At 34.9% G+C, this 12974-nt stretch overlaps 1 non-coding gene across 1 annotated transcript; it reads left to right on the top strand.

Annotated features, from left to right (window-relative positions):
- Nucleotides 1-1219: 1219 nt before the first annotated feature.
- Nucleotides 1220-1326, top strand: LOC127088418 (small nucleolar RNA R71). The gene has a single exon (XR_007790255.1). It is a non-coding gene; the product is annotated as a small nucleolar RNA R71 (small nucleolar RNA).
- The last annotated feature ends 11648 nt before the right edge of the window (nt 1327-12974 follow it).

A 12974-nucleotide genomic window follows, 5' to 3' on the forward strand; every position in this document is an offset into this window, starting at 1 on the left:
CTCCTTCTTAGTAAGTTTATTCTCGGAAATAAAGTTGCATTCCAAGGGTTTGGGATCGTCAAGCCTACGTTTGTTGGTTAAGATTTCTTTGAGAAATTTGGCGTAAATGGAATTTGGGTGATGGCTTCGGTGAAAGGAGTCTCTACATGAAGCTTCTCTATTACTTTTATAAACTTTTGGTATTGGTTATCGATTTTGGTTTGTTTAAGTCTTTGCGGATATGGGATTGGTGGTTTGTACGGGGGTGGTGGTTTGTAAGTTTTATCCTTGGCTTCTCCTTCTTGGTCGACTTGTTTTTCGGGTTCCACTGGCTCCCCTCCTTGGTTGGTTGGTATATTTTCTTTAGAAGCTTTGGACTCGCTCATTGCTGGGTTATAAGGCCCTTCGTAAGCGGTCTCACTTCGTAATGTGATAGCGTTAGCTTGCCCTCGAGGGTTGAGTTGAGGTTGTCCAGGGAATTGTCCTCCAGGTGTAGTTTGAGGGGCTTGGTTTTGTGATACCTGTGAGATCTAGGTTTCAAGCATCTTATTGTGAGTAATTATCTGATCAACCTTAGTCCCTAATTGCGTTATCAGTTCGTTTACGTGAATGTTCTGGTTTAGGAGTTCTTTATTTTGCTGAGTCTGGCCTGATATAAAGTTCTTTATGATCTTCTCAAGGTTAGGCTTCTGGGGCACAACTTGCATAGGTTGATTTGGTTTTTGGGCTTGAAAACCTTTAGGTCTTTGAGGTGCAAAATTTTGGATAGGGTTCTGGTTTTTATAGGGAAAAATTCGGGTGATTCTTCCATCCAGGGTTATAAGTGTTTGAAAATGGGCTACCTTGGGCGTAATTCACTTGGTCGGTGTTCAGGTCGTTCAAAAGGTTACATTCCGCCGATTCGTGTCCTTTAGATCCACAAAGTTCACACTCTGTGTGGACTACCGCTGCGGTGTTAGAGTTTGTAGAGATATGTTCGAACTTAAGGGTTAAAGCGTCCATTTTCGCTTGCATCATGTCCATAGAACTTATCTCATGTATTCCACCTTGGGTCTCCTTTTTCTCTACTGATGCTCGTTCAGTTCCCCATTGGTAATGGTTTTGGGCCATACCCTCAATTAGGTCACAAGCTTCAGGGTAAGGTTTGTTCATCAACGCGCCACCAGCGGCAGTGTCGATGCTCATCTTTGTGTTATAATAGAGTCCATTGTAGAAGGTATGAACGACCAGCCATTTTTCTAGGCCATGGTGTGGACAGACTCTTAACAACTTCTTGTATCTCTCCCAAGCTTCAAAAAGTGATTCTCCTTGGTTTTGAGTAAATCCAGTTATTTGGTTTTGAAGAACAACAGTCTTACTAGGGGGAAATATCTAGCAAGGAATACTCTCCTAAGATCTTCCCAGGTAGTTATTGAGTTAGCTGAAAGTGAATCTAACCACGAACATGCTCTATCTTTGAGGGAGAAAGGAAATAATCTTAAACGAATGGCATCAGGTGAAGCACCGTTGGATTTAAAGGTGTCGGCTAGTTGGATAAAGAATTTTAAATGTTGATTTGGCTTCTCAGTAGCGAGACCCGCGAATTGGTTATGTTGCACTAATTGCAGTAAAGATGGTTTTAGTTCGAAATTGTTGGCAGGAATGAGGGGGTTTACTATACTAGAACTAGGTTCCTCGTCAGAGGGTTGGGCAAATTCCTTAAGAGGTCTCCGGTCGCGATTATCGGCCATAGCTTTCTTAATTCAGATGAGTAAGAGGCGTGTACGAGTGTAACGTTCGGGTTCCGCTAAAGGATCTACTAAATTTCCAGTACTACAGGTTCTTCGCATATACCGACTAATAATGCCTTAGTCTAGACGGTGTAACAACAGGGTACAAAATTTGACGAAGTTGGTCCCCGGCAACGGCGCCAAAAACTTGATCGCTATATTCACAAGTGCACGAATCGCGTCAGAGTAATATAAAAGATTATCGATCCCACAGAGACCAAATCGTCAATCTATCGATTACTATTGTTACGATGTTTATCTAAGGCGGTACAAATCAGATATTGATGTCGCAAAATAACAGTAAATAAAGAAAATGATAAATATAATGCAGATAAAGATAGACTTGAATGTATTTCACGTCAGTTAAACGATGCTTCGATTGTCTAAATAGAACTACTTATGGGGCAATATTTTCTACTCTTGAAAAGAATCCATTTAACAGGAACTGTCACTTTTGCGTATTCAGAACCAAGTTTACCCTTAAATTAAAGCTTTTTATTGTCACTTATAAAAGGTGCGCAGAACGCCAAAGTAGTAAACCTATTTTTAAGAAATAAGACTCGTAAGCTTAGTTGAAAAGTGATTTTGATTCGAAAAGTTTACCTAAGGAGTTTCCTGATTTTAAATATATCAACGCATCCGAGAACAGTTTCAAAAATCATTTTTCCTTAAAGTGATAAAAATTCCTAGTTACCTAAGTCAGGGTGCTTTCGCACTCCTTGAGTAGTTAAAATTAACGAAGTTTGTTTCAGAAAACTCGAATTAAAAATCAAAACAGCCCCTAAAGCATTTCTACAGATGCAATATGTGAAACATCTCTTTAACCGCGATCCTTACGTTCTAACCTTTGAAAGATTTAGCCAGACATGGTAATACAAACAAATACAACGATATTGAACATGATGAAAAGAAGTTTAGAATGTAAGGCGTGAAGAACAAGTAAAGCGTGTAAAACAATTAAAATGAGCAATAAAGATAATGGCGAGAAATTTAAATAAAGTAAAGACAATGGCAGGAAATTAAATAAAGTAAAGACAATGGCAAGAAATTAAATAAAGTAAAGACAATGGCAAGAAATTAAATAAAGTAAAGCATGACAAGAAATTAAATAAAGTAAGGCATGGCAAGTAAAATAAAAAAGGCGATTAAATTAGAACCTGCTCCAAACGGAGGCTTTAAATATGGTACAAGGAAGTAAATGAACCTTTGACTTTGAAAATAAAGATGATGGCAAAATCAAAGTGCTCCAACTCAATTACACTAAGGTGTGATAACCCCTCGATGTGACGGATTACCACTTTTACAGATGATATTATAGTCTTAGTGTTATAAACTAAGTTGGATGATTTAGAAGTGAACTAGAACGACCTATTTATAGAGGAACTCAATAGCATGCAAAGACCAGGATGCCCTTCAACTGCTCTTTAGTGGGAATGTGGAATTCAAAGGTGGCGCCTGCCACCCCTCCATGGCGCCCGCCATGTGAGTAAATGGGGAAGTTCATGGGATCGTAACAGTTTCCTTCTGGTTGAGGGTTGATGTGTCATGGCTTCTCCTATAGCGGCCGCTATGCAGAACGCCACGAGTACAATATTTGCCGAAAACCCTAATTTTTTGGTCTTTTTGCTTCGTTTCTTCTACAAAGGTCCTGAAAGAGCTAAATACCTAAAAACAACATAAAAGAAAGCATAACACAAGAAAAATGATAATAAAGACCTAATAAACATGTGCAATCCGAGTGAAATACACAGTGTGATTCAGTGTTATCACTAGGCTAACAATTATGAGTTGAAACCTTCTTAGCTACAAATCGTGCAGCATAACTAGTTCTTTATTAGCCCAAAGGAGGACCCTAATTTGCATCTTTCCGTGTTTGTATAGTATGCTAACACAATTGAAAGTAATGCTGACACATTTCGTGTTTGTCCTGGGCAGTATTATCTTATGGTTCAAGGGGTTGTGATTAGGAGTATACTTTTGCCTAACCCTATGTGCATCGATGTGCGGGTTGAAACTAATTGGTCTTTTGATGTAGAGGACAATGTTGACGAGGAAGCTAACCAGCTTCCTTCCGATGAGGGTGGAAACACACATATATAGAGATAGAATGGAGAGAGCGAGTCTTTCCTACTCCATCATACCTCACCACATCGCCCAACCGTCATCCCACACAGCCACCATGCACACAGTACCCTAGACTGTCCTCCCTTATATATGCCTTTTGCTTCCTCTTCTTCTTTTACAGGTTGTAAGTATCACCATTGCAGTAGCATTGACTATGAGCTCAACATATTGCGACATGAGGTTGCTGACTTACGTGTTGAGGCGCAATTGCTCAATGACCGATAGGCAGAGCATGATTAAATAATTTATGCCAAGCAGCAACAGATGCATACAGATATGAGAGGTTGAATGTTACTAGATGATTTAACAAATGACTTAGCAGATGCATAGTATGCAAGTGGACATAAATGATAAGAATGCACAGGAAGATCAGTGCGATCACTATCTGGCTAAGATGTTTAAGGATGTGTTGTATTATGTACAGGGACATGGCATGCCACCTCATGATACCAAGCGCCAAAGGCGTTAGGTCCCCTTATAGGTTTTATCCCTCCTTTCTCACTCTTGTGTCCTTACATTTAAGATAATGTAGGATTTAAGTGTCGGGGAGGAGTTTTACCGCTTTCATTTTTTTCCATTATATATCTGCTTAGTTTAGTTTATTTGCTTTTATTTGTTTCTATTTGCTTTTATTTTCTTTGCTTTTGATTAGTTAGATTTTGATTTTTTTTAATGTAACGTACTGAGTCATATGCGTTTGTTGTCGAGTCTTTATGTGTGTGTTTCTATTTTGTTGTTAATTTTCCTAAAACTTGAACCCACCAATTTTTTTTGAAAAGGTTTAGGATCCATGACTAGTTTTGAAAGTATATAGGTTCCAAAGTAGGTGAGGCTAAGGTTGAGGAGACTTGGGAAAACTTTTGCAAAATCGGTATTGTCTCGACACCTAAAGCCTCCCAAATATGGAAATTGATTTGAATACCTGTTATGTAATAATCTTAAGTTTCGGTTTCTTAGTAATCATTGAGTATTTTTTATCCAGTCAGACGCCATCTAGAGTCGCATACTAAGTAGGCTAGTCGATGAATATAAGCGGAAAAATAATAAGGAACATTTGTCTATTAAGTTGGGTAACCCTCACCCTGTTACTTAACCCAACGACAATTGAACCCCAAAAATTTGAAAAAATGAGAGAAAAAGAAAAAGAAATTCCAAGTGAATAAAGCATTTTCAAAAATGTGAATAAGACACTAACTGATTAGCCTACCATGTGTGTGACGTTAGTATAGATAAATGACCTTAATGTGACTGTCTCGAACGAACAAGGATGAAATAAATAGGAGAATTAGATTTTGACATAGTGGTATGATTTGGATTGGTTTGTATAGAAGGAAGGTTTTTTATCGCGAAAAGCATAATTGTGTCTTTATAATACCCTTGGTGTGTTGTTAGTACCTATTGAATCAATCATTAGCCTATCTGACGCTTGGGTGTCATGTATGAGTAGTTGTCTAGCTATGTTTTCCTAAGTCCTTTTACATCTATTTACTGTATTTTCACTATTTTATCATGTTAGCTAGCTTGCTTGAGGACAAACAAAGGTTTAAGTGTGAGGGAGTTTGATGACTCGGAAATATATCGTGTTTTTTACTTGACTCGTATGCATTCTATTCTTGATTTTATATAATTTTGTAGTTTTATGTTGGTATTGTGTTCCTATTTCATATGATTATTAGGAGAAGGCTTTCATGCAAAGAAAGGGTGAAAATGGAAAAAATGGGAGAAAATTATATGTATTATGCTGTCATGTTGATCTCCCTGGAGCCATAACGGTCATCACCCTCCCAGGTGGTCAACCCATCATGGAAAAGTCAACAAAAATGAAGAATATGCACTCGAGGTGGATGACGGGAAGGTCGTTAGGGTGTTAACGATCGTTAGCTAAGTTCTAAAGAATGAGGGACAGGTCGTCAACCTCATGGTACTCGTCACCATTCCCAACTTTATAATCGGAAGCCCGTCACCAACATGACGCCGATCATGTTGGGTTAGCCCAGATCTTTTGCCCTCTTCAAGGAAATTAGTTGCTGCATTTCCCCCATTATCGACACTACCTGTACACGATTTTATCAGTTATAGGGATGGCAGTGGGTAAGGTATGGGTAGGGTACTATAATACCCATTTACATACCTATTGTTTGAAAGAATACCCGTATCCGAGCTCGTACCCACGTGGGCACCAATATTTGTACTTGTATCCTATGAGTACCTAAGTACACGTACCCATACTCGTTTACCTGCATTTCTAAAAAAATAACTGATCAATTATAGTTTATCATCTAATTTGAAGTTTTTAATAACACCAAAAAGAATCCAAGGATGTTATTGTTGATTTAAGAAATAAACAAACATTTATATAAAAATGCATACAAGTTTAATATTGATAAATTAACTTGTGTGCATAATAATAAAAATAAAAACACATAAATATATATTTTATGGGTATGGGACGGGGTGAGTATTAAGGTAACTGTACCTGCGTCCATATCCGCTTATTTTAATGGATAATTGTTCGTGCTTGTACCCATTTTGTAGGTTTTTCCCTACCCATTATGGGTAAATTTTGCTGGTACCCACTGGGGATGAGTCCAATTGCCACCTCTAATTAGTTACCATCATAAATTTAACACTATAAATAGGCTCTTTTGGCATAGTTTTAGGTATTCAAGTGTCATACCCTAACTTTTATCCCTAAGATCCCACGTATCATTTGCATCCTTGCATATAAACAAGGTCACATTTTTGTCCTCTCCCTCTTATCTTTGGGGTTTGCCTTTTGCAGAGATCATCAAACACCTCTTTGTTGGTGTTATACCTTTGTGTTTATATGTACATTACTCATCTAACCATTAATCAAAATATCAAAAATATGTCTTGAGTTTATTGTGCAAGGTAGGGATTGTCATCAAGAGTATCTCAAAGTTTTGTTGCTAACTTCTCAAGAGAAGTCAAAGGTTCATGTGTTTGTTTTAATGCCTTCTTCAACAAGTTACCTCAAACTTTGAGCAATTTAATCAAAATACAATCAATTACACCTTATTTTGAGTTCATATGATCATCCATGTACTTTTAATTGCAAGGAAAGTCCAAGTGCACAAGTTTATTCCAAGGGGTTGGACCCAAAAAAGTCAATGTTTGAAGTCAAAGTTCAAAAGATCACAACTCCTTCAACTCTCAACATTTTTGAATGCTTCTTTTTGCATATGAATCTTCTCAATATCCTCTACAACTTCTCCCTGCATGAGAAGAGGCAATTATGCTTGGAGGATCATCAAAGGTTTGGAGACATTATAAGTCATTTGTGGACTTAGTGAAATTTGATCTTTTTTCAAGTGACTTTTTCTCAACTTTCAAGATTCACAACTTCTACAATTTTTAGCATTTGAGGATGATTCATTTTGAAAAATATCATTTATGATGCCCTCAACAAGGTTTCTTCAAGGATCAAATTCGAATTATGCTTGGAAGGCCATGGAATTCATTGAAATATTACAGGTCATTTTTCAACCATTTGGGACTTAGAATTTTCTAAGTTACATGACTAGTTTTTCGTGCCAACTTCAACATGTCACAATTTTGTGCTCAAGCATCCAATATAGTCTTTCTTGGCATATTGTAATCTTTGATATGACGTCAACTAAATGCAAGAAGAATGGGATCAAAAGCCTCCTAAGAAAGATGCCCCATTGAGTTGAACATGGTGACTTGGAACTGAAAAAATCACCATGATCCAAAATTTGAACTTCACTAATCTCAATTCCAAGACAAATTAACATGCATTTTGGACCTAAACATGTTTAATCAAGTCCCCATAAGTTAATTGACTCTTAAAACGCACCATTTGGTTGAGTTTTGATGGATTACAAGTCACATTTTTCTCACTTTATGATCATATTCGTTTTGCATGAATTAAGCTTGATTCCACACGTGCTTGGATCCAAACATATTCCCTATAAATAGAGGAAGTTATTGCATTCATTTCCAACCTTTTGAGAGCCAAGAAACCCCTGCTTCAATATGAAATTTTCCAGAAAAATTCAACAATCGTATTTTGAGTTTCGGCTTATTTCAATCCAATTTCTTGATTTCATTAGCACCTTCGGTCTTCTCTGAAGCTTTTGCAATAATTCCCAAGCTCTAGGACCTTCAGAAGTTCTCTGACTAGATCGAGCTTCATCAACTTTTGATCACCATCTAGACAAGGTAGTTTTGAGCATCATTTGAACTCAAACAAGTTACCACAATGTAGTCCTTCACTCTCTGATGCTTTTCCCTAACTTATCTGGTGTTAACTGATCGTGTTCATCATTTAATTTTATTTTTCGTGGCTTGCTTGCTTTTGAAACTTCTCTGAAATTCCCCATGCCCAGTTTAGATAAATGAATTTGGAGTATGAGGTTGAATTCGTGATGAGGAGGCGATCACATTGGTGGTGGTCTCGTATTCTGAATTTACCAAATGATGAAACTCCTGTGAGGGACCATCGGGGAAGATGACCGAAGTTCATCTCAAGTCATCTGAGTTTGGAGACACGTTAAACATTTGAAATGTTTTGATTGGTCCAATTTGAATTAGATCTTGTGTTTCATTTTTATTAATTTCCACCGTGCGCCCTAGCCTTGTGATTGTTGGATCTGTCAGATCAATTAATGAGGCCAGATCCAACGCTCTGTGTTTTTTCTAATTGTATTTTCTTTTAAAGTTTATAAAAAATTCATTTTGTATCCAAAAAATAGCAAAATAATTTATAAAATTTTCTTTTATTTTTTTCATCTGATTCTTATTTTTTCATATTTTATTTTATTGATCTTCTATTTTTCATGGATTTTTTCTTTTCTCATTTATTTTTAATTGGCTTAAAAATTTATGCATTTTAAAATTCTGAAAAATTTATTCTATGTTTCTTATTTTATTTTCAACCTTCTATAAGTTTATTGGCTATTTATTTGGTGTTTTGAAGGGCTTTATGGATTCTCTCTTTTATTTCCCTTTTAAAATTCATTTAAAAAATATTTGTAATACATTTTATTTCATGCTATTACATTTTATCCTTGTTTGACCTTTGTGGACTTATGTTGGCCTTGGATCATGGTTGTTTTGATCATAGGTCTTATCAAATTCAATGTATCTTGGATGTTGATGGGGTGAAAACCCTAATCCACCAAATTGGATGATTGAATTTGATGATGACTTGATCAATCCTTTGATCCAATTTGGGTGTGATCCCTCTTGTCCTTTTCCTCTTCATCTCTTTATTCCCCATTTGATCAGTTGGATGGTTTGTATTCATCTTATTCATGATGTGTAGAGTGGTGCTTGATGAACTTTAATCATTTCAAATATAGCTCCTAATTGATCATAGATCATTTAAGGTAATTTAGATTGATGCATAAGTTTGTCCTAGGTATCATGAAGTATGAATTGAAGTAATGGACCATAATCCTAGCCTTGGTGCTTGATCAATCCTTTTTCTTTTCTTTTTGTGGCATAACTTTAGGAGAAGGATTTACATATCATTTCTCTAGCATGTATTAACATAAATATTATTATTGACCGGTCTCAGATAGTTGTGACTTCTACATAAGTCCAATCATGATTGCTTAACATAGTGCTAAATTTGTCCCAAAAATAACTCATTTTCGTAAGTGAGATTGTAAGTCTCCTATTACTCATGCTATTGTGTGAAAAGTATTGGTCTTTTCCCCTATGAGAGCTAGTGGCATACTTGTTGATTTTATCCAAGTTGGAGTCATTCTCATGGTGATGTATAGGTTCATATTTTCATGCTTATGGGTGAGTAGTTGAGTGTTCTCCAAAAAATGGTCAAACCATCTTTCATTTTTTATCACTAACACAATTTACTAACACTTTATTGTATTAACTTTACTTTAATGACATTTATCTTATGTTCTTTATTTTATCTTTCCATTTACTTTACGCTTTTTTTATAGCATCTCATATCATATTGTTTATGCTTATGTCATTTGTTTTTTGTCCATTTGGACTTTCATTTTCTTTTAAAAGACATTAATAAAGAAAAGACCCCTAAAAATATTGGTTCTCTTGATTCATAGACTTGAGGTTACTATCCTTAGCAATTTTTATGGAGTTATGGACTTAGAACTAGGATATTGACCCTTACTTTGGAATCTTGTGATTTGAGACCTTAGGATTTATCTGGTACCTTTGACTTTGAACTTCTTTTGAAGACATTACTTGTTTACTTTGGTTTCATATGATACATGATTATTCTTTTCTTATTTGGCTTGCTTGAGGCTTAATCCAAAGGAGGGAATTCTTGCTTGACTTATGTCATAAAGCTTGCTATCTCTTGGTTAGATTTTTCCTCCCTAGATTTTACTTTATGATCTAGGATAGTCTTTTCTTCTCCTCCCCTTCTTTAATTTTCAAAATCTTCTCTCCTTTTTCAAAACCTTCTTGTTTTCAAAACTTGAACCACTTTCTCAATAAACCTTGACTTTTGTCAAGTGGTTTTCAAAATCTTTTATTAATAAATGCTAACCCATCTTAAGCATGTTCAAACCAATTTCAAAATAATAAAATATGCATTAACTCATTCAAACTATTTTGTGCCCTTTGTGCACCCTTTGTTTCTCAAAAATTAGACATGAGCCATTTCTATAATTGAGATATAATTCTCCTATCCTCATAGTATTGATGATAATTATTTTGCATCTAAGAGAGCTAGTGGCATACTTGTTGATCTTTATCCAAGTTGAAGCTCTTCTCTATGGTGATGCAAAGTTCTCATACTTGTGAGTGACTAGTTGAGTGTTCTCATTAAAATGACGGAATTTATTTTCGTTAAAAGTAAATCAAGACAAACATCTTTGTTATTTTTATCATAAACTACGAGGTTTTGATCCTCCATTGCACTTTGTTGGTACATAGGCATGATGCTCATAAAGTCTTGTCAAACACAAAAATTATTTTTAAAAAACATTTCTCTTCTCATCTCTCCCATAATTTACAAACAACACTCTTTAAAGCCAAAATCTACATATTTTTAAAGAGGTTCCTATAGAGTACTATAGATGTTTATGTTGCTAATATCTTCCATTTGCATAACTAACCCCCAAACCCTTATCTCTTTTTATTTTAAAACTTCTTTGGATTTTGATCGTATTTTTTCCCTTTCCTTTGGAAATAGTAATAGCGTGGTGACAACTCTTTCTTTGCGAGTTAAGTTAATCAATAGTTTAATCTCAAATTTTTACTGCTACATCAAGCTTATTGTAAGAATCATAACATATTTTGAGTAGAAAAATCACTTATTGTAAAAGCAATTATTCTCTCATATTGAGGAATATTGTACCTTTTATATTTAAGTTTTGGAGTTTGGAGTTTATTTTCTACAATCATTGTAGCTGCTACTTAATTTTAATCCGGCCAGAATTTTGTCAACAATTTTTTTTCACACATTCTATATCGAATAAAGTCTCTAATTAGAGGAGTCTATTATTTCAATAAAAGTTTATTCATTCCAGGTTACTTTTCCTTTATTTACTTTATTAAGTTTACTTCAAGTATGTTATTTAATATTATTCTAGCAAGCATGAACATTAGAATTACATATTGTATGCTTTACATTTTTAACATGTTTGGTTAAATATATTAAGTTCAGAATGTGAGGATCGTCGTACTTACAGTGCTCTGCTAAATTGTAATATTTATAAATATAAAAGAAATTATTTTTAAGTCTATATTTTTGGTTTTAACGATAAAAGTTTATAGTGAAAGCTGAAACAATGTGATACTGGTTTCTCCTCGAAAGAGTAGAAGTTGTATCTGTCTGTCAAAAATTTAGAAATTGATTTTAAAATACAGTGAAAGAACTTTTTCAATTAATTTAGGAATTTTCAATTTTCCAAAATTCATTTTAAACTTATAAACGGATACGCGAAAGCGAGCGCCTGTGGGTTTAAAATACAGTTTCAGGCACGCAAAAGTTGACGGAACCTTTAGATTAAAATTTCTACTAAAAATAACTTTTCAAGTAAAAATTAATTAATTTTCAAAAAGGATTTTGTAGTTGTAATGCGCATGCGAAAGCGGTCGAATAGATTACAAAGTCGGAAGCTGATGTCTTACACGCGAAAGCGGGAGACACCTTTAATTTAATTCTTTTACGCAAGAAAATAATTTTCTGTTATAATTATAAAACACAACTTAAAGGGTACAATAGATACATGCAAATTGCATTCTTGTCTCCCGTTCTTATTAATTCCAAAAACATCTTAATTTCCCCTTTTTGGAAACAAAAATACTTTCTCATCGCCTTAGATACATAAAGTGACAATAGATAACGATAATTGACATTGGTCTTTATGAGATCAACATTTTTTATACTATAACCGATATATTTTTATGCACTTGCGGACCTACCAAGCATAAAGAAATTCCAAATTGTTGAAAATTTTGGTATACCAAATTTTTGGCCTAGTATAGAAAAATTTGGTAGTTAAGAATGCTTTATTTGTGTGGTGCATATTCGGATGGTTTCTCTACGGATTTTACAATGTTTTTCACCACTTACGTTGTATGTTTTACTTGCAAGTATTATTTTTAACTTGTTCAAAATTTAATAGGCTTTGAGTATCTTTGTCATTGATAATTCATTATTTATATGTTATAAATGACATATATTTCCCTCTCGGGCTATCGTGTTAGCATATGCACAATCCATAAATAACTTGGTATTATTGTTGTTACTGTTTGTTCTGATACTGCAAATTGGATTAGAGGGAGGAAAATAAATTGATTATAGATCGTGAGTGAAGAGGAAACTACAAAAATAAGATTTCCTCTTAAGGCATTTATAGTATGAAAGTTAAATGTCCATTTATGTTGAGATATGTGCTAAGTGGTAGCGATTAGATTTAGATGACCGTGACATATTAGGCAGTTTAAAATAAGATGAAAGATATTATTTGAATGACATCATAAAGTACAATATGGCCTCTAGGTACATAATTGTTGCTTTAAGATATAGATATCTAAAAAACCTCATGAGTGTTACGCAGATGTACAAAGCAAGATCTACATACAAGACGAGCAAGGGAGGTCCATTGTCTGAAATGC

Source organism: Lathyrus oleraceus, chromosome 5, assembly GCF_024323335.1.
Source record: "Lathyrus oleraceus cultivar Zhongwan6 chromosome 5, CAAS_Psat_ZW6_1.0, whole genome shotgun sequence".
Lineage (NCBI taxonomy): Eukaryota > Viridiplantae > Streptophyta > Magnoliopsida > Fabales > Fabaceae > Lathyrus > Lathyrus oleraceus.